Source organism: Cetorhinus maximus, chromosome 1, assembly GCF_964194155.1.
Source record: "Cetorhinus maximus chromosome 1, sCetMax3.hap1.1, whole genome shotgun sequence".
NCBI classification, from domain to species: Eukaryota; Metazoa; Chordata; class Chondrichthyes; order Lamniformes; family Cetorhinidae; genus Cetorhinus; species Cetorhinus maximus.
Window position 1 is genome coordinate 133,141,119 of NC_135879.1, and position 19,861 is coordinate 133,160,979.

General features: G+C 44.4%; 1 protein-coding gene across 15 annotated transcripts in view; it reads left to right on the top strand.

Annotated features, from left to right (window-relative positions):
- LOC144683641 (LIM and calponin homology domains-containing protein 1-like) overlaps positions 1-19,861 on the top strand; it is a 485,528-nt gene that overhangs the window by 249,006 nt on the left and 216,661 nt on the right. The gene's annotated exons all lie outside the window — the stretch shown is intronic.

The following is a 19,861-nucleotide window of genomic DNA, read 5'->3' on the forward strand; positions in this document are numbered from 1 at the left end:
CATGTGACAATATCACATGAGTTGGGACATGTTCATAATTTCCATAACAACTTTATTAACATTTTTAAAAGCCTCCATGAAACCTCATCCCGTCGGTGGATGAGGTTTCATGTTTTTTCTAGTTGCCGCCGGGGCTCCTAGCCTGCCCGCCAGCCTTAAGGTTGGAAGGGCAGGTCCTTTAATTGCTTAATTGATCCTGTCAATGGCCTCAATTGGTTGGCAGGCGTGGAGCTGATTTTGCTGCGCCTTCGCCTTCCTGAAAATTTAAATGGGGCGGGATGACGTTGGGGGTTCCGCCCCCTGCTCGCCGATGGGAAAATCCTGCCCGAAGAGTTCGGTAACTGTAAACACATAGGGAGAGAAATTGGGCACTGTAGAGCCAGTTTTTAGGTGTTACACAGCTTCATAACGCTTGATAATGACCTCTAAGATTCACACGCACACCTCTGCTGTGAAGTATGCCAAAGGGCATCTGGTACACACACACCCACCAACCACAGGCAGCATGCAGAGAGGTAACATAGCGTTAGTGAATTTGTAAAGCTATTTTTCTGCCAGTGCTACCATTTTCGAATGCCAATTTCCAGTCTATGCCGTGTCTTAACCTTGAACATGACGTTAAATGGCATGAAGGACACCACTGCGCCCCACTCCACCAGCACAATTTAAAGGTGTTATCAACAATTCAGAGTTTTTATTCTTCATTCTTTTCTGGGATGTAAGCGTCACTGGCTAGGCCAGCATTTATTGCCCATCCCTAACTGCCCTTGAGAAGATGGTGGTGGGCTGTCTTCTTGAACTGCTGCAGTCCCTGTGGTGTACACGCACACCCGCAGTGTTGTCAGGGAGGGAGTTTCAGGATTTTGACCCAGTGACAGTGAAGGAATGGCGATATATTTCCTAGTCAGGATGGTGAGTGATTTGGAGGGGATCTTCCAGGAGGTGGTGTTCCCATGTGTCTCCTGCCCTTGTCCTTCTAGATGGCAGCAATTGTAGATTTGGAAGGTGCTGTCTAAGGAGCCTTGGTGAATTCTTGCAGTGCATCTTGTAGATGGTACACACTGCTGCCACTCTGTGTTGGTGGTGGAGGGGGTGAATGTTTGTGGATGTGGTGTCAACCAAGCGGACTGCTTTGTTCGGGACGGTGTTGAGCTTCTTGAGTGTCGTTGGAGCTGCACTCATCCAGGCAAGTGGGGAGTATTCCATCACACTCCTGACTTGAGCCTTGTAGATGGTGGACAGGTTTGGGGAGTCAGGAGGTGAGTTACTCATTGCAGGATTCCTAGTCTCAGACCTGCTCTTGTAGCCAGAGTGTTTATATGGCTAGTCCAGTTCAATTTCTGGTCATTGGTAACCCCCAGGATATTGATAGTGGAGAATTCAGCAATGGTAATGCCATTGAATGCCAAGGGGCATCCTCTTGCTGAGGATGGTCATGGCCTGGCACCTGTGTGGCGTGAATGTTACTTGCCACTTGTCAGCCTACGCCTGTAGATTGTCCAGGTCTTGCTGCATTTGGACATTGGTTGCTTCAGTATCTGAGGAGCTGTGAATGGTGCTGAACATTGTGCAATCATCAGCGAACATCCCCACTTCTGACCTTATGATGGAAGAAAGTTCATTGATTGAAGCAGCTGAAGATGGTTGGGCCTAGGACACTACCCTGAGGAACTCCTGCACTGATATCCTGGAACTGAGATGACTGACCTCCAATAGCCAGACTGGCATCTCTGTGACTGTAAATGTGAGTCCAGAATGGTAGGTTTCCCCCCTGGTGCCAGAGTCAAGGATGTCACGGAGCAGCTGCAGGACATTCTCCTGGGGGAGAGTGATCAGTCAGAGGTCTGGACAAGCTGGACAGTCTACACCTGATCAGGACTGGGATGAATATCCTCGCAGGGAGATTCGCTATTGCTGTTGGGTGGGGGGCATGGTGGAGGTGGGGGTAGGGGGTGGGGGGTGTGTGATTTAAACTAGGTTGGCAGGGGGGTGGGAACCTGACGGCAAATTCAGAGCAGGGAACGGGGTATAGAAAATGAGTGAGTGACTCTGAAAGACAGAAGAAGCAAAGGTTAAAAAGCACACAGCACAGAAATATGGCAGTGTTAAAAGGTATATATGTAAATACAAGGAGTACAGCAAACAAAGCCAATGAGCTGAGGGTACAGATGGCAGCATGATATCATCGCTATAACCGAAACTTGGCTTAAAGAGGGGCGAAAATGGCAGCTCAACATCCCTGAATATAGAGTTTTCAGGCAGGTTAGAGCAGGGGATAAAAAAGATGGGGGTGTAGCATTATTGGTTAAAGAGTCAATTACAGTTGTGAGGATGGATGATATACAAATTGAAGCATCAAATGAGGCCCTATGGGTTGAGCTCAGAAATAAAAAAGGGGCAGCCACACTGCTAGGAGTGTACTGTTGACCCCCCCCCCCCCCCCCCCCACAATAATGGAAGGGAGTTAGAAGAGCAAATATGTGGACAGATTTCTGAATGCAAAAACCATAGGGCAGTAATTGTTGGGGACTTAAACTATCCTAATATCAACTGGGATACGAACAGTGTGAAAGGCACAGAGGGCACAAAATTCTTGAACTGCATTTAAGAGAACATTTTAGCCAGCACATAACAAGCCCAACAAGAGGGGGGCACAATTCTAGATTTAGTCTTAGGAAATGGAGCTGCGCAAGTGGATGAAGAAGCAGTGGGGGATCATTTTGGTGATAGTGACCATAAAGCAGTTAGATTTAATGTCATTATGGAAAAGGACAAATATAGAACATGAGTAGAAGTTCTAAGTTGGGGGAAGACAAATTTTACAAAGCTGAGAATTAAACTGGTGAAAGTGGACTGGATACAGCTAGGGAAAACAGTGTCGAATCAGTGGGACGCATACAAAAGCGAAATTCTGTGAACACAGTGTAGACATGTCCCCACAAAGAAAGAAGGGTTGTACTGTGAAATCCATAGCCTCCTGGTTATCCAGAAGCACACAGGGTAAGATAAAGCAGAAAAAGAAAGCTTACGACAGTCACAAAAAGCTTAATACTGTAGAAAGCCTAGAGGTTTATAGAAAATACGGGGTTGATGTAAAAAAGAATATTAGGAAAGCAAAGAGAGGATACAAAAAAATATAGGCAGGTAAAATCAGAGGAAACCCAAAGATGTTTTACCAGTACATTAAGAGCAAGAGAATAACTAAGGGAAAGGTAGGGCCTATCGGAGGTGTAGATGGTAATTTATGCATTGATACAGAAGATGTGGGCCCGGTCCTCAATGAGTACTTTGTCTCTGTCTTCACTAAGGAGATTGATGATGCAGACATTCTAGTTAAAGAGGAGGAGTGTGAAATTTTAGATACAGTAAACATAACGAGAGAGGAAGCACTGGAGGGACTGACATCCTTGAAGGTGAATAAGTCATCAGGGTCAGATGGATTGTATCCCAGTAAATTAAAGGAAGCCACGGAGGAAATAGCGGATGCTCTGAGGATCCTTATAGATACAGACGAGGTACCTGAGGATTTTAGGTTGATGAACGTTGTACCATTATTTTAAATGGGTGTGAGGGATAGGTGAGAAAATCATAGGTCGGTCAGCCTGACTTCAGTAGTAGGCAAATTATTGGAATCAATTCTGAGAGACAGGATAAACTGTCACTTAGAAAGGCATGGATTAATCAGGGACAGTCAGCATGGTTTTGTTAGGGGAAGATCATGTCTTACTAACTTAATAGAACTTTTTGAGGAAGTAACAAGGAGGATTGATGAAAGGTGGCGAGCTGGATCCAAAATTGGCTTAGCGACAGGAAACAAAGGGTAATGGTCAATGGATGTTTTTGTGAATGGAAAATGGTTTCCAGTGGCATTTCACATTGTTGGGGCCCTTGCTGTTTGTTGTATATATTAATGATTTACACTTAAATGTTGGAGGTGTGATTGGGAAATTTGTAGATGGCACAAAAATTGGCTGTACAGTTGATAGTGAAGAGGATAGCTGTTGTCTCCAGAATTATATCAATGGTTTGGTTGAGTGGGCAGAGAAGTGGCAAACAGAATTCAATCTGGAAAAGTGTGAGGTAATGCATTTGGGGAGGGCAAACAAAGCAAGAGAATACTCAATAAACAGGAGGATATTGAGAGGGGCTGAGGAAGTGATGAGACCTTGGAGTGCCTGTCCATAGGTCCTTGAAAGTGACAGGATAGGTAGAAAAAGTATGGAATGCTTTCCTTTATTGGATGGGGTATTGAATACAAAAGCAGGGATATTGCAACTATATAAAACACAGGCTAGGCCACAGCTGGAATTTTGTGTACAGTTCTGGTCACTTGGGTTTGTGGTTAATAAATTTGCTCTTTTTTTGATTCAGGAAAACCTTGTTTAATTTCTCCTTATCGCTCACAGCTTAAATAGTTAAATGCATTCTGATTTGGAAAAGGCATATCTTCGTGAAGAAGAAACTTAAACCTTTGTTGTGACCAACCGAGGAGGTTGAATACAGGGAAGCCAGTTCACCCCTTATCACCTGATCGTAAGAATACAGACCTGACCCTATCATATAGCTTCCATTAACAAAAAGAGTTTCCACTCCATTATTATGCAGTTGGACTATGAACATAGGAACAAAATTATTCACATGAACTTCTATTACCCTAAAATTAGTTATGAATGCTATATTTTATGGCAGTGGTACGTAATTTAGAGACATAACAAATGGCTTCTTAGAGAGCAATAATATCCTCTCCTGACTTATGCTTCCTTGAAGCAGTCATATGCCAGAGTAGAACAGTGATATAGTAATGCACTGCAGGCATCAGGATCCTTGTTAAATATTCCTTGAGGGTGTTGAAACAAAATTCAGATGTTTGGACAGATCAGAGGGGTGTTACGCTATAGCTCTGCCAAAGCTCAAACATTTTTGTACTCTGTTTCCTATTGCACTTTACCATACACAAAGACATGAAGCAAGCGGAAGGGGAGCTGCTTGGATTCCAGTCTCCTTGGCCATAGCAAAGGTTGTGAATGCATCCTGTAAATTATGGGTGAGATTTGGCTCATCAGTTTTTTAAAATTTAATTTCTCTCCCTTAGAAGATCAGCCATCTGTTAAGATGAACTTTTTTCTCTCTGTGATAGGTTTTTTTCTTTCAATTTCCTGTGTTTGTCTCCAAACCCAACCAAATCATCTTAGAATAATTACATGGCTACCATTAGCAATTTCTGCAATTGCCATGTTACTATTCATAGCTGTCTACAATGTATCTCCATGCAGTTGTAGCATTCTCACATGTAATAGGATGTACAGTTGCAATCACTGTTTAAGAAAGAAAGAGCTTATCACATTCTGAGATGCCCCAAAGCATTTTAAAACAATTTAATGGGAGCCCACTCACTGGTGTCATGTTGGGAAATGCAACAGCCAGTTTACACACAGCAAGGTCATAAAGAGCAAATCAATGAATGGCTGGATAATTTCATTGTTGGTGTTGGTGGAGGCAGGAATGTTGGCAAGGAGCTGGGGAGAATCTACTGATCTTCAAACAATGATCTTTTACGCCCAGTTGAGTAGGCATTTGAACCCTGATTTATAGCCTTATCCAAAAGGCATCCCCTCTAACAATGTAGCACTTAATCAATACTGTACTGAACTGCTAACTGAGATGATGTTTTCCAGTTCTTACCTGGACAGGAACCAATAACCCGTATGTAGTTGTGAGTTGTTTTCAGTGATTGTGGTAGTAATGCCATTGACTAGAGCATGATGTGGCCACCACATGCACTGAAAACATGCCTATTATTGCTTTGTAAATATCCTACAACCTATGTGCCCTGGAGTAGCATTGTATTCCTCAACATTAAACATCATGGTCAGGATTGTATTGAGACCAGGAGCCACAATTCATAGGACATTGAGTAATTTGTTTTCAGGAATGACTTGGCGATAGAAATTGCTGTTGGTGATGCTAACATCTGAATGTTGTTTGCATCGAAATCGAATCTGTGCAATTTTAAAGGAGGCATTAATCTGTTTATTTTAAATGATCTAATCATTCTGCTACAACAGTGGAGAGACAAACTTAATATTTACAATATTCATTGCCAAACTGTAAAGTTGAAACCTCCAAAAACTAATACTGGAAAGCAAATCATGAGGAAAAGATTAAACTATATTTTTAGCTAATTTTTCAAGCAATAAGCTCATGGTGTCCATGGATTTTGTACTTCATTTTAGTAAAGATGTGTATTTTATTGTGGAGTAAACATTAAAGGGCCTTGATTTTTAAAATGCTGTTTGGTTCTGTCATGAAGGGGATCAGTACCTTAAAGCAAACAAATGGAGAAATTGGTTTGTTTTTCAGTTAGGGTCAAACAGTGTACAGGAATGAAATTTCTTGGCAGTGGCATTATTTTCCTTCTTGTGTCTGGGAGCCAAACCTTAGTTACAGCCTCAGCCAGACATTGGCAGCTGTGCGATGTTTATCTGAAGACATTGGGCTCCACCTAGCTGTAGTGCACACAATATGATCATTCATTGCTAAACCAGAACCACAGGGACACAAAGGATTTAGTTTTCAGCTTGGACAATAATGTCAGTAAAACACAGCCTCCTTAAGCCTTAAGTAGAAAAACATCGGACCTGACTATCTCCATGTGCAGCCCTTTTGTGTTGCCCACAATACATAGCTGTGTTTGAAGCCTTCTGTTTTCTTTTGGTTTCAGTTGAAAGATTGTGCTGAAACAATTCAATTATAACAGTGTTTATGTGCAAAAGAGGGGACAAACCAAACATTACATTTCTTTATCAGTGGACTAGTGTTTGAGGAAGTTTAGATTAGTAGATTAGACACTTTTCCCTGGCATTACTCCAGTAATTTTACAGAACTGTAATTAGATTGAACCAAATGACTTAATTGGATATTTTTATTGGCTGCTTCTAAGGCACAGAGGAATGGATATCTATCTGAAAAGGGAGTTTTAGAGGCTCTTACTTCAGTTTTTTAGTTTGTAATTTTGTTTTTACAATTCATGCCAACTCTATAATATCAGTAACAATGGCTAAACTATGTTATTAAACATACTGCTCTGTGACTTGAAAAAGCTCCACTTCACCTGCATTAAAATATGTGCACAATTATAGTGAGAAAAACTGCCTGTATCAGTTTACAAGTCATAGGGTTTTATTTTAAGGCCTTTCGGGGTGAGTTAGCAAGCAGGAGGATGGGTCGTAAGATTGAGTGCTATGCCATGGGCTCCATTCCTGGCACCTACCCATTCCCCGCCCCCACTGCAATATTAGCTGGAGACCTGCCCGCCCATGAGCCAATTAAGGCCCTGAAGTAGCCAATTAATTGCCATTCTGTCATCAAGTCCATGCTGGCTCTCTAGAGTAATCCAGTCAGTCCAATTCCCCACTCTGTCCCCGTAGCCCTGCGAGTTTATTTCTTCTTGCTGCCGCTGGGATTTAAGCCAAAGTGGGCGAGGCCCACGCCAAGTGTGCAGCCTGGCATCTTTCACTGCTCGGGCTGGTGACTAGTGAAGGAGGGTGAAGAAGGCTACAGGCTAACTCCTTTATGGGACCTCTGTACACATCAGAGGACCACCCCTCCCACAACTCCTCACCAAGGTCGCTAGGGGAATGGACCCGACCGTCCCCATAAAATCCAGCCTATAGAGTCATAACGGCACAGAATGGGGACATTCAGCACATTGGGCAGAATTTCCTGCCTGTCAGGTGGGTGGGCCCGACCCAATCCCCGGCGGGCGGGGAGCCGATCCCTGCCAGAGAAGCGGTACCCGCCGCCATTTTATGTGGGCGGGCCAATTAAGGCCTGCCCAGCATGACGTCCGACGGGAAGCACTAAGCGCTTCCTGTGCGGGTGGGGAGGGATTCCCCGAAAGCGAGAGTGCACTCTTTTGCGCATGCGTATGAAAGAGCGCACATCGCCCTGAGGCTAAGTGCTGACTCAGGGAGATCACTTACACTTTGAAAAATATGAAAAATAGAAAAAAAAATTCTCTAACATTTCCTCCTCATGTGACAATGTCACATGAGATGGGACATGTTCATAATTTACATAATAACTTTATTAAACTTTTTAAAGCCCTACATGAAACCTCATCCCGCCGGTGGATGAGGTTTCATGTTTTATCTATTTGCCGCTGGGGCTCCTGGCCTGCCCGCCAACCTTAAGGTTGGATGGTCCGGTCCTTTAATTGTATAATTGACCCTGTCAATGGCCTCAATTGGCCATTGACAGGTCGGCGGGCGCACAGCTGATTTTGCTGCGGGCCCACCTTACTGAAAATTTAAATGGGGCGGCATGACGTCGGGGGTTCCGCCTGATGTCATCCCGTGTCATTTTACGCGTTGGTGAGTGGGCCCCGCCCCCTGCTCACCCACGGCAAAATTCTGCCCATTGAGTCCATGTTGGCCAAACTTTTTTTAAGATAAAAACAAAACAACAGCTTATATTTCACCCCTCTCCTAACTTTACTCAGTTCTGCTGAAGGGTCATGAGGACTTGAAACGTCAACTCTTTTCTTCTCTGCTGATGCTGCCAGACCTGCTGAGTTTTTCCAGGTAATTCTGTTCTTGTTCTTTTTTTAAGATATGCCCAGGAAGTTATTCAGCAAAATTTTCTGTCGGTGATAAATATTTCTGAAACTTTCTTTTCATAGATGCTGAAAAGGATTGGTTGCCCCTCTGTTTGTGTTGTTGGTGTGATTTGCGAACAGTTTGACATAACCCAGTTTCCACAGTGCTGAAATATTTATGATGTCACCTACAGCAATAATAAAATAAGTGCACAACCAACAACAGTTCGCTCCTGTCCAGGTTTACCAGCATGGGATATCTTATTGATAGTGTTACTCAGGAATAGATTGCAAAATGTTTTTAATGAACTGCAAATGAATAACCATGAGTGACACATGCCCCATGAAAACCATGTGATAGTAGTAACTGCTAGGTATGTCACAACTGTGGTGGGGCTGCCAAGGAATGAGGATTGTATGTATCTAGCTCAATAGATCAAGCGTAAAGACAAAAACCTGCACCGGTTGTTAAATACAAAAAATAGCCAGCTCTAAGGCGACCGGGGCCAGAATTTTGACATCGGCATGTGGGGGAGGGGGGGGCGGGTGCCCAGAACGTCGACGCATAAAACGACACGCGATGACATCGGGCTTGTGTGCGTCATCAGCATGCGTCATTTTGATATTACGTTCAGCGGGCGCATGCTGGAGGCGGCTGCGGGCCTGCTGAAATGTCAACAGCCTTTTAAGGCCATTAAAAACCCAATTAAAGTACGTATCAACGCTGCCCGTCCAACCTTAAGGTTAGTGTGCAGGCAAAGAGCCCAAGCATCCTTCGCGTTTTTCAGGAAACTTCATCCACGGGCGAGATGAGGTTTCCTGAAGGTTTTATAAAATAAATAAATATTTTTTGCACTATTTGTAAACATGTGCCAGCTCATGTGACACTGTCACATGAGGGGGCATGTCTAAATAAATTTTAACTTTGTATTTCTGAACTTTTATTATGTACTTAATCACCCTGAAGCAGCTCTGTGCCTTATGAAGATTTCTGCAGGCTCCGACTCTCCCTCCTCCCACCGCCTGCACAGGAAGCACTGAGCACTACCGGCTGTGCGTCATGCTGGGCGGGCCTTAATTGGCTCCTAAACGGCCTGCCCGACATACAGAAAATTCTGCCCCAGGAGATGTTATATTCTACTGTTTTCTTGTAAAAGTGCAGTGGTCTCAGGATAAAGTCACTTGTAGTTTTCTTCATTGTAGACTTATAACTACCTGGAACCCGTCTACGAAGATGATGGAATTAGAGATGATCAACGATTTGAAAGGAAATTGGATGGGCACTGAAGGGAAATAAACTTAGACCATAAGACGTAAGAGCAGAAGTAGGCGTTTCGGCTATGGCTGATCTGATAATCCTCAACTCCCCTTCCCTGCCTTTTCCCCATAACCCTTGATTCCCTTACTGTCTATTTCAGCCTTGAATATACTTAACGACCCAGCCTCTACAACCCTCTGCGATAAAGAATTCCACAGATTGACAACCCCCTGTGAGAATAAATTCCCCCTCATCTCTGTCTTAAATGGGCGACCCCTTACTCTGAGATTCCGCCCTCTGGGGAATTCCCCACAAGGGGAAACAACCTCTCAGCATCTACGCTGTCAAACCCCCTAAGAATCTTATATGTTTCAATAAGGTCGCCTCTCATTCTTCTAAACTCCAATGAGTACAGGCCCAACCTACTCAACCTCTCCTCATAAGAAAATCCCTCCATACCCGGGATCAGCCTAGTGAACCTTCTCTGGACTGCCTCCAATGCCAATATATCTTTCCTTCGATAAGGGGACCAAAATTGTTCACAGTTTTCTAGGTGTGGTCTAATTAGTGCCTTGTATAGTTTTAGCTAGACTTCCCTATTGTTATACTCCATTCCCTTTGAAATAAAGGCCAACGTTCCATTTGCCTTCCCTATTACCTGTTGAACTTGTATGTTAGCTTTTCAGGATTCATACACACGGACTCCCATATCCCTCTGTGCTGCAGCCTCCTGCAATCTTTCTCCATTTAAGTAATATTCAACTCCTCTATTCTTCCTGCCAAAGTGCATAACCTCATATTTTCCCACATTATGTTCCATCTGCCAAGTTTTTTCCCACTCACTTAACCTGCCTGTATCTCTCTGTAGACTCCCTGTGTCATCCTCACCACTTGCCTTCCCATCTATTTTAGTGTCATCCACAAACTTGGCGATAGTACATTCACTTCCCTTATCTAAGCCATTAATAAGTAATTGAGGCCCCAGCACTGATCCCTGTGGTACTCCACTAGTTATGGGCTACCATCCCAAAAATGCCCCGCTTATCCCAACTCTCTGTCTTCTATTAGTTAGCCAATCCTCTATCCATGCTAATATACTACCCCCAACACCATGGGCCCTTTTCTTATTAAGTAGCTTTATGTGCGGTACCTTATCAAACACCCTTTAGAAACCCAAATATGTTACATCTACTGGTTCCCCTTTATCTATCCTGCTTGTTACCTCCTCAAACAATTCTAATAAATTTGTCAGGCATGATTTCCTCTTCATGAAGCCATGCTGACTCTGCTTGATTAGATTATGTATTTCTAAATGCTCTGCAATTACATCCTTTATAATAGACTCCAACATTTTCCCATTGACAGATGTTATGCTAACTGGCCTATAGTTACTTGTTTTTTGTCTCCTTTTTTGAATAAGGGTGTTACATTGGCCGTTCTCCAATCCTCTGGGTCTTTTCCAGAATCTAAGGATTCTTGGAAGATTACTACCAGTGCATCCACTATCTCTGCAGCTATTTCCTTTAATATCCTAGGATGTAACCCATCAGGTCCAGGGGACTTATCGGCCTTTAGCCCCATTAGTTTCTCTAGTAATTTTTCTCTAGTGATAATATAATAAGTATTTATTTCCTCCCCTGCTTTTGGCCCTTGATTATTTAGTATTTTTGGAATGCTATTAGTATCTTCTACCGTGAAGACTGATGCAAAGTATTTATTCAACTCCTCTGCCATTTCCTGGTTCCCCATTATTATTTCCCTCGCCTCATTCTCTAAGGGGCCTATGTTCACTTTGGCTTCTCGCTTCCTTTTTATATATTTAAAGAAGCTCTTATTGTCTATTTTTATATTACTTGCTAGTTTAACCTCAAAATTTATTTTCTCTCTCATTATTTTTTGGTCATCTTCTGTTGGTTTTTAAAACTTTCACAATCCTCTAGCTTACTACTAATCTTTGCCACATTGTATTTTTTTTTCAATTTGATACTGTCCTTAACTTCCTTGATTAACCACGGTTGGTTTATCCCCTTCCTTGAATCCTTCTTCCTGACTGGGACATATCTTTGTTGAGAGTCATGGGCCAGAATTTCCCTGTCGGCGATTTGGGGGTGGGGCCCACTCGCCGACGGGAAAATGACGCGGGATGATGTCGGGAGGAACCCCTGACGTCATCCCGGTCCATTTAAATTTTTAGGAAGGCGGGCGGACAGCGAAATCAGCTGTTCGCTCACCGACCTGTCAATGGCCAATTGAGGCCGTTGATAGGGTCATTAAGCTCATTGAAAGACCTGCCCGTCCAACCTTAAGGCTGGTGGGCAGGCCAGGAGCCGCAGCAGGCTTCTGAAAAAAGATAAAACCTCATCCACTGGCGGGATGAGGTTTCATCTCAGTTTTTAAAAAGTTTATCAAAGTTTCACTCATATTTATTAACATGTCCCATCTCGTGTGACAGTGCCACATGAGGGGGACATGTTAATAATGTTTTTCTTTCTCTATTTTAAAAGTTTTTTAAACATTCAGCGCTCTCCCTGAGACAGTACTTAGTCTCAGGGAGCACTTCGACAGATGGGAAATCCCTCCACTCCCTGCACAGGAAGCGCATAGCGCTTCCTGTCGGGCAGGCCGCTGAGTGGGCCTTAATTAGCCCGCCCATGTAAAATGGCGGCTGGCCCATTTCGGCGGCGGAGTTCGGCTGCCCGCCCGCCGCCGAGCCAGTGGGGCCCGCACACCCATCAAGGTCAAAATTCTGGCCATGAACTATTTTCTTAAACATCTGCCATTATTCATCAACCATCTTTTCTGCTAAACTCCTTTCCCAGTCCACTCCAGCCAACTCTGCCTTCATTCCTTTGTAATTACCCTTATTTAAATTTAGTACAGTTGTTTCCAACCCAAGTTTCTCACTCTCAAACTGAATACTAAATTCTACTGTATTATGGTCACTGTTTCCTAGAGGATCCTTTACTCTGAGGTCATTTATTAAACCTGCTGCATTACACACTACCAGATCCAAAATAGCCTGATCCCTGGTTGGATTCACAACATATTGTTCTAAGAAACTGTCCCAAATATATTCTATGAATGCTTGCTCATGTCTCCCTCTGCCTGATTGATTTTCCTAATCTACATGAAGATTGAAGTCACCCATGATTAATGTACTGCCTTTTTTACATACCCTTATTATCTCCTGTTTTATTCTTTGTCCCACAGTATAGCTACTGTTAGGGAGCCTTTGGGCTACTCCCACCAGTGTCTTTTTTCCCTTGTTATTTCTTACCTCCACCCATATGGATTCTACATCTTTCGATCCAAGATCATTTCTTGCTATCATACTTATTCCATCTCGTACTAACAAAGCTACCCCACCACCCTTTCCTACCTGCCTGTCCTTTCGAAAAGTCACATACCCCTGAATATTTAGTTCCCAGCTTTGATCTTGTAACCACATCTCCGTAATGGCTGTAAGTGGAGAAGTGGACTGACTGGATTGCTCTATAGAGAGCCAGCATGCACTTGATGGCAGAATGGCCTCATGTTAACCTATTAAATTGTTTCTCAAGTATGCTGTGCTGTACTATGGCCAACATCCCAACAAAGAAAAAATTTCAAAAACCCTCTGAAGCTCTCCTTGAAGTGCGGCAGCACTGACATTAATGACTGGGAGGAGCTTGCTACCAATCATTCAGAATGGCGGCAACGTGTCCATCAAGCTGCATCACGCTTTGAGTCCAAAAACCTTAACAGTGAGGCAGAGAGGTGGCAAAGAAGGAAAGAAAAGTACACAAATTCTCACTGTAGACCCCACTACCTTGTGGGATGAACTGCCCCATGTGCCCAAAGATCTGTGGTAGGAGAATCGACTTGCTCAGTCACATGAAGACCCATAGTGGAAACCCGCAACCCTAATATGGTTTTCATGGGGCATGTGTCACTCGTGGTTATTCATTTGCAGTTCATAAAAGAAGTTTTGCAATCTATTTCTGAGTAACATTATCAATATTATATGAATATCAGTCTGAAAGCTGGACTGGAGCGGACTGTTGTTGGTTGTGCACTTATTTTATTATTACTGTAGGTGACATCATAAATATTTTAGCACTGTGGAAACTGGGTTATGTCAAACTGTTCGCAAATCACACCAACAACACAAACAGAGGGGCAACCAACCCTTTTCAGCATTTATGAAAAGAAAGTTACAGAAATATTTATCACCGACAGAAAATTTTGCTGATTAGCTTCCTGGGCATATCTTAAAACAAGAATAGTTTGGCCAATACAGGCTCAATGTGCTGAATGTCCTCCTCCTGTGCCGTTATGACTCTATGGACTGGATTTTATGGGACAGCCGGGTTCCTCCAATCGAGAAACAGCTGTGATTGACGACTATTATACACTATGATTAATATGATGGGACTGATTTTCTTAACATCGCATGTGTGCCTGTCTCTGGGATTAGAAGGAGGTAAAAGGCTTTTAGGCCTGCAGCAATGCATAGTTTCCCCCTCTTGATCTGGTGGGAACACCAATTCCCATGTTGTCTGTTGCTTGACTAACACCTGGAAAACGGCCCTATTCAGCCAAAGTCAAGCGAGGCTCTCACAATCTGCACCATCTGACTTATGATGGGGTCTGGGGTTGGAAAACAGGCCTCAATATCTCTGTATCTTTTCAGCTTCAGTGGCCTTATTTATATGATGATGTCATCCTGCAAACAATGGGCTGTTAGCTGTTTTTGATACTTAGAGTGGAATCATCTTCTCACATCGAGGGTCCCGACAGTGAAACTGGCAGTGCGCGGCATTTCCACTCAGAGGCGGAACGGCTGGCCATGGTGGCAGCCAGCCAGTTAGATATGCAGAGACAAGGGCCCTGGCCAATCATGTGATAGGGACAGTAGGAAGTCGCCAGCCCTGCTGTTACCTCAAGGGGTCATAGGTTAAATGACACCTGGGCAAACATCCATTCCCTGCCATCTAGCAGCATCAGTCTGGCTTTTTCTGAGGACTGTGTAATCCCTGAGGCTACTGCTCCCACTGCTGCCCCCCACTTGGGACCTGTCACCTCTTTGGATCCCTGGGACTGCTGCCACCCCTGTTGATCACAGTCACTTGCTATGTTCCAGCAGAGACAACAAGTGACCCTGTGGTTCGGCAATGCATCCCTGCAGGTTCTCCTCCAGGCTGTCCAGGAATGCTGGAGGCCCTGTTTCCTAATGATTGGCAACAGAAGGCCATCCTGCCTGACCAAGGTAGCCTGGAAGGAGGTGGCAGTGGAGGTTAGCAACCGTGGAGCCCACAAGTGAACCTGGGTCTAGTGCTGCATAAACGTGAATGACCTCCTGCGCCCTGCAAGGGTAAGTGGCACCATGTAGTCACTGCGAAGTGATACTCATGAGAGCATCAAGCAATGTAAATGTGCTGGTGGAGAGACCAGGAGTTTGAGTGCAGCTCTTAGCATCAGATGGAACATATGGACTGAATGTGTGGGAGCCAGTTCAAGCTGTGACAGTTATACCAGTTCCAGGACAGTATGTGTGTGGAGCCCTTACCAAGGAGGTGCTATTAGCAGCCATAGGGATGCATGCTTATTAAGGAGTTAGATGCCCTCTAAGATGGCACTCAATCCTTCTGTCTGCATCAAGAATTACAGTGTGCATTCCCAAGAACCTTCCTCTGTGCCCTTCCCATCCAACTCCTCATCTGATTCCTCTGTAGCTGAACTTGTGTGCGACGTCACCCTTTGGGGAGTTTGCACCCATGTAATCCTTTCTCCCTGCCCTTGCTGAAGACCACTCAAGCCTGGTGACTCACCACATGCAAACCCTGCCTCTATAACCTCTAAAATTTGCGTAGTGTCAGTATCTGGGCTACAAGAGTCTGATTGAGTAATGGTGTTTGTTCCTCCTCAGTCTCTCTTCTCCATATGGGCCTTCAGCTTCCCTTAACACTGCTTGGCCAAGTGACATTTCCTGGGTTTCTGAAGGTATAAAGGCATGGTTAGGGTCAAGGGAAAGGGAGGGTGAAATCAAGTGGTGCATGGTTACACCATCTAAAGATTGTAAATCCACACAGATTATGGGATGAAGGTGAAGTGGGATTTGAGAAGGTGTAATAGATAGGAGCATATTGTTATTCTCCAAGGTTTCAGCCACATTGCTGACCAGGGCTTCAGTGACTGCCACTCCAATAATTGCCTGATATTTCAAGGGTTATTCAATAATAATAATCAGGCAACAGAGAAGGAAGCCATTTGAATCAGTGTGTCAGATCTTTGACAAAGCTATCTAAACAATTCCACTTCCCTGCACTTGTCCCTATGGCCCTGCAAAGATTTGCTCCTAATGTACATATCCAAGTTCCTTTTGAAAGTTATTATTAAATTTGCTTCCAGCATCCTTTCAGGGGGCGCATTCCAGATCATAACAGCTCAATGAGTAAAAAAAAGTCTCCCCTGCCTCTTAGCTTTTTAGCAAATTATCTTAAATATTTATTAAATGTAGATATTTAAAAATCCCCTGTTTGTCAAATGTTTGTCCCAGTTGCTACTGGAACCAATGGGATTCATTTTCAGCTTGCCGCCGGGAGCAAAGCTAGTGTTGAGAATTGTTCATCCATTGTAGGAACTGCCCGATACCTATTTGCATTGCTCCACAAAGCTGGCTCTACACTGGCTAAGTGTACGGAAAATCTACCCTATTATTTCAACTGTCAAGCTTTTCATCTAATTGCGTGAATGGCATTATTCCTTAGTTATAAGTACAGTGTGTTAAATAAAATATTGAAGTTCTGATTCTGTGAGATTGACAAAATTGGGGACTGTGCTGCATAAGTTTGGAAGAGGACTGGTCTTGTTGGTTTTGTAAGTATGACGCCATTTTCTAACCATATAGGCTTGGAATGCAGGTGAAATGAGTATAAGGAATCTGACCCGCATTGATTAGGGAATGAGGAAATCCAGTGATGTACCAGCACTTAAACTGCTGCTCCTGACATTTAAAGGGGAGTTGCACTAGAGCAGTGCGAAATTTGGGGCAGAAATTCCACAGGGTCTCTGCTGTTTCTGAAAATCATTAACTTGTGCTGTAAAAGATGAAACATTGAGCAACAGTGACCGTTTGCACAAAAGCTCAGGCAGGATTTTATGTTGTGCCGGGGTTCTGTTACCGCCCCCCCTCCCCACCCCCACGGTGACGGAAAACTCGATGGCGAACCCATCCCCACTCCGCCGGGTTGCTCTGCAGCCATTTAATGCTCAGTGGGGCATTAATTGGCTCAGGATGAGACTTCTGCCCCCATCTGGGAAGGAAGTCCTGCCTCCAAGAGCTGCCGGCCAATAAAATGGCTGGTAGCTCTCGGGTCTCAGCATCGCCACCTGGACCAGGTGCCACTGCTGGGACTGTAGCCAGTCCCTGACTGCGATCTTCACTGGAGCCGATGGGGAGGTAAGTTTGGGGGATTTACCTGGGACTGGGTTAGGAGGCGAGGGGTGATGGGGCCTAGGTGCACAGGCTAGGAGGGAGGGGAAACCCTTGCAGTGGGATCTTGGGAGGGCATCCAATGGGCCCAGGGGGGCTGAAAAGCAGCTACTTCCCCTTTCCTGCCAATAACCCGAGGACTAAGACCTGGAGGGCTTCAAACTTGCTGCTGGCCTCCGCCCACAGTGACAAAAGTTGTGGTGAAGGCAGGAAACGGCCCTTCAGTGGTGATTAATTGGCCTCTTCAGGGTCTCAATTGGCCTAAGGGTGGGTTAGCTGCCCGACCTTTCCTTCATCACATATATAATGTGATGGGGTTGGAGACGGGCAGATAGGCGCTGGGAATGGTGCCCATAGCATTACGTCGAATTTTACTCTCCGGCCCCCCTCCCTCACCTGCCTGCCAACCTGACTCCAGGAGAGTGCATAATTCTGCCCCTTAAGTTGGTTGGCCCATCAACCCATCCACTGATGATGTAGAGCTGCATTTTAAGGTGAGGGGGGGGTGCGTGGGTGGACTGCTCGCCCCTGGACGGAAAGTCGGAAGACAGCTGACACAGTGGAAAGAAGGCCGCCCCGTAGCCATAGCATGCTGCTGGCAGGCTAAACTTGCTGAGAGTAGGACTTCCACCTCTCAGTGGGACGAAGTCCCGCCCGCAAGACCTGCTGGCTAATCTAATTGGCTGGCAGCTCTAGCAGTCCCTTTGCTGCCTGGACTGCAGGAAGAAGCATGGAAGAGACTGGTGGCTGCCACAGAAAGGTAAGGCTTGGGCTTTTAGGGTAAGGAGGGATCCAAGAGTCCAGGGAGGGAGGGTAGAGGGGGTTGGGGGATTTGGGTTTTGGTAGGCAGGCTGTGAGGAAGGAAGGGACGTGCCCCGATGCATACAGGGCACCCCTGAAATGAGGCCCCCACCTTCCTTCCTGCCGCCTTTCGTCTAGTCAACAATAACTGCCTGCCCGCTCCCGCTCACCTGCCTACGCCAACCATATTATGGTGTGGGCAGTATATTATCTTGTCAATAAGGCTTGCTAATAAGCGTAATTGATCTTTAGTTATTTATTTACGTGTGTCAGCTGCCAATTTTATGCCTGCCCACCTAGTATAGTATGGGGGTCAGCTCGGGGGTGGGCGGGTGGACTAGCCTCCCAGCATATTTTATATGACCCCCTCCCAACCACCACCTGCTGAAAACACAACACACCCGGCAAGGGGCTGTAAAATTTACCCTGTGTGGCCTGTTTTACCATACTCATGCAGGCTCACAAGGGAATGTTCGCAATTCCAATGATGTACAGAAAAAGTGCTTTAAAAAAACAAGGTCACATAGTATCCTTATTGATGACTGGGAGGACATCAATAGTTAGCTCTTGATAGTGCATCGCTCTTCATGCTGGTACCTCTTATTTCAAAAACAAATGCTTGGTTGGAACGTGAGAAAATCACAAAGTCACACAACAGCTGCAACAACCAGTCGACTCTAGCTCGGCAACTCAATGCTTCAATCACTGCTCAAGTGGTTCCTGCATTGGGCTCATCACTCAGCTAACTGAGGTACTAAAATATCTGAGAAACTTTGAATAATCCGGTCATCCTTCACCTGAAGCTCACCCATGGAAAGTATGGACTTAGGGTTTCAAGTATCTTTGCTCCATTTGTATTTTATTACCTTTAGAATTTTACAGGTTCCAAGGGTTGGATTTTCAATCTCCCATCGGGGTGAGGCTGGGTGTGGGCATACTTACTTGGTAAAAATCCTTCTGCTTTATCAATCGCATCTTTTCACATTTGTTTGTAGAAATGTAGGACTGAAAGATTATCTATGATGCACATTGATTAACTTCACATAGCAAAAGAATTGAGAATTCCAGTGACTAATTTATGGAGCTTTATTGGAGAGCTAATATCGAAATAATGTAGCCAACCATTCCAAATGGGAATGCTGTGAAGCTGCAGATTCCTGCAGAGAAGCGAGACTTTGCTGTTAGTTTCTAGATTAAGTTTTAGTTGAAGCACCTCATGCTTCTTTTACCATATAACGTTGTTGCTGATAAGAATCCTGTCTTTGGTGACATTGTTGTAGGAAATAAGATGGCATTGCTGCCATCAGAAGTGTCAAAAAGCCTCTTGGAAATAAATTGGACAGGAGCATAAAATGGGTGATAGCAAATTGGTTTTGCACTCCGCCCAATTTTCTTTTCCATTGACTCTGTGTCAAAATAACATGCCAATTAATTAATAATTCCACATCTATTGCAAACAATTGCAGTTCAAGTCATTCCTTTCTGTAAAGACATATTTCCAACATGTAAGCTGTGTTTTAGCATTAACCAGCTATGAAATGCTACAGAACTACCAGGCAGCAAATGTACAGACAACTCTGGACAACAGTTGAGCAACATTCTCCCAACATTGTGCTTGGTTACTATGGTTAGGGAGATTATTGTAGCTCCATGCAATGTTGGGAACATATCAATGATGCACTAACGTAAGACCTCTGCAGCTCAATAAAAATATCTCATGTACCAGCAGGGG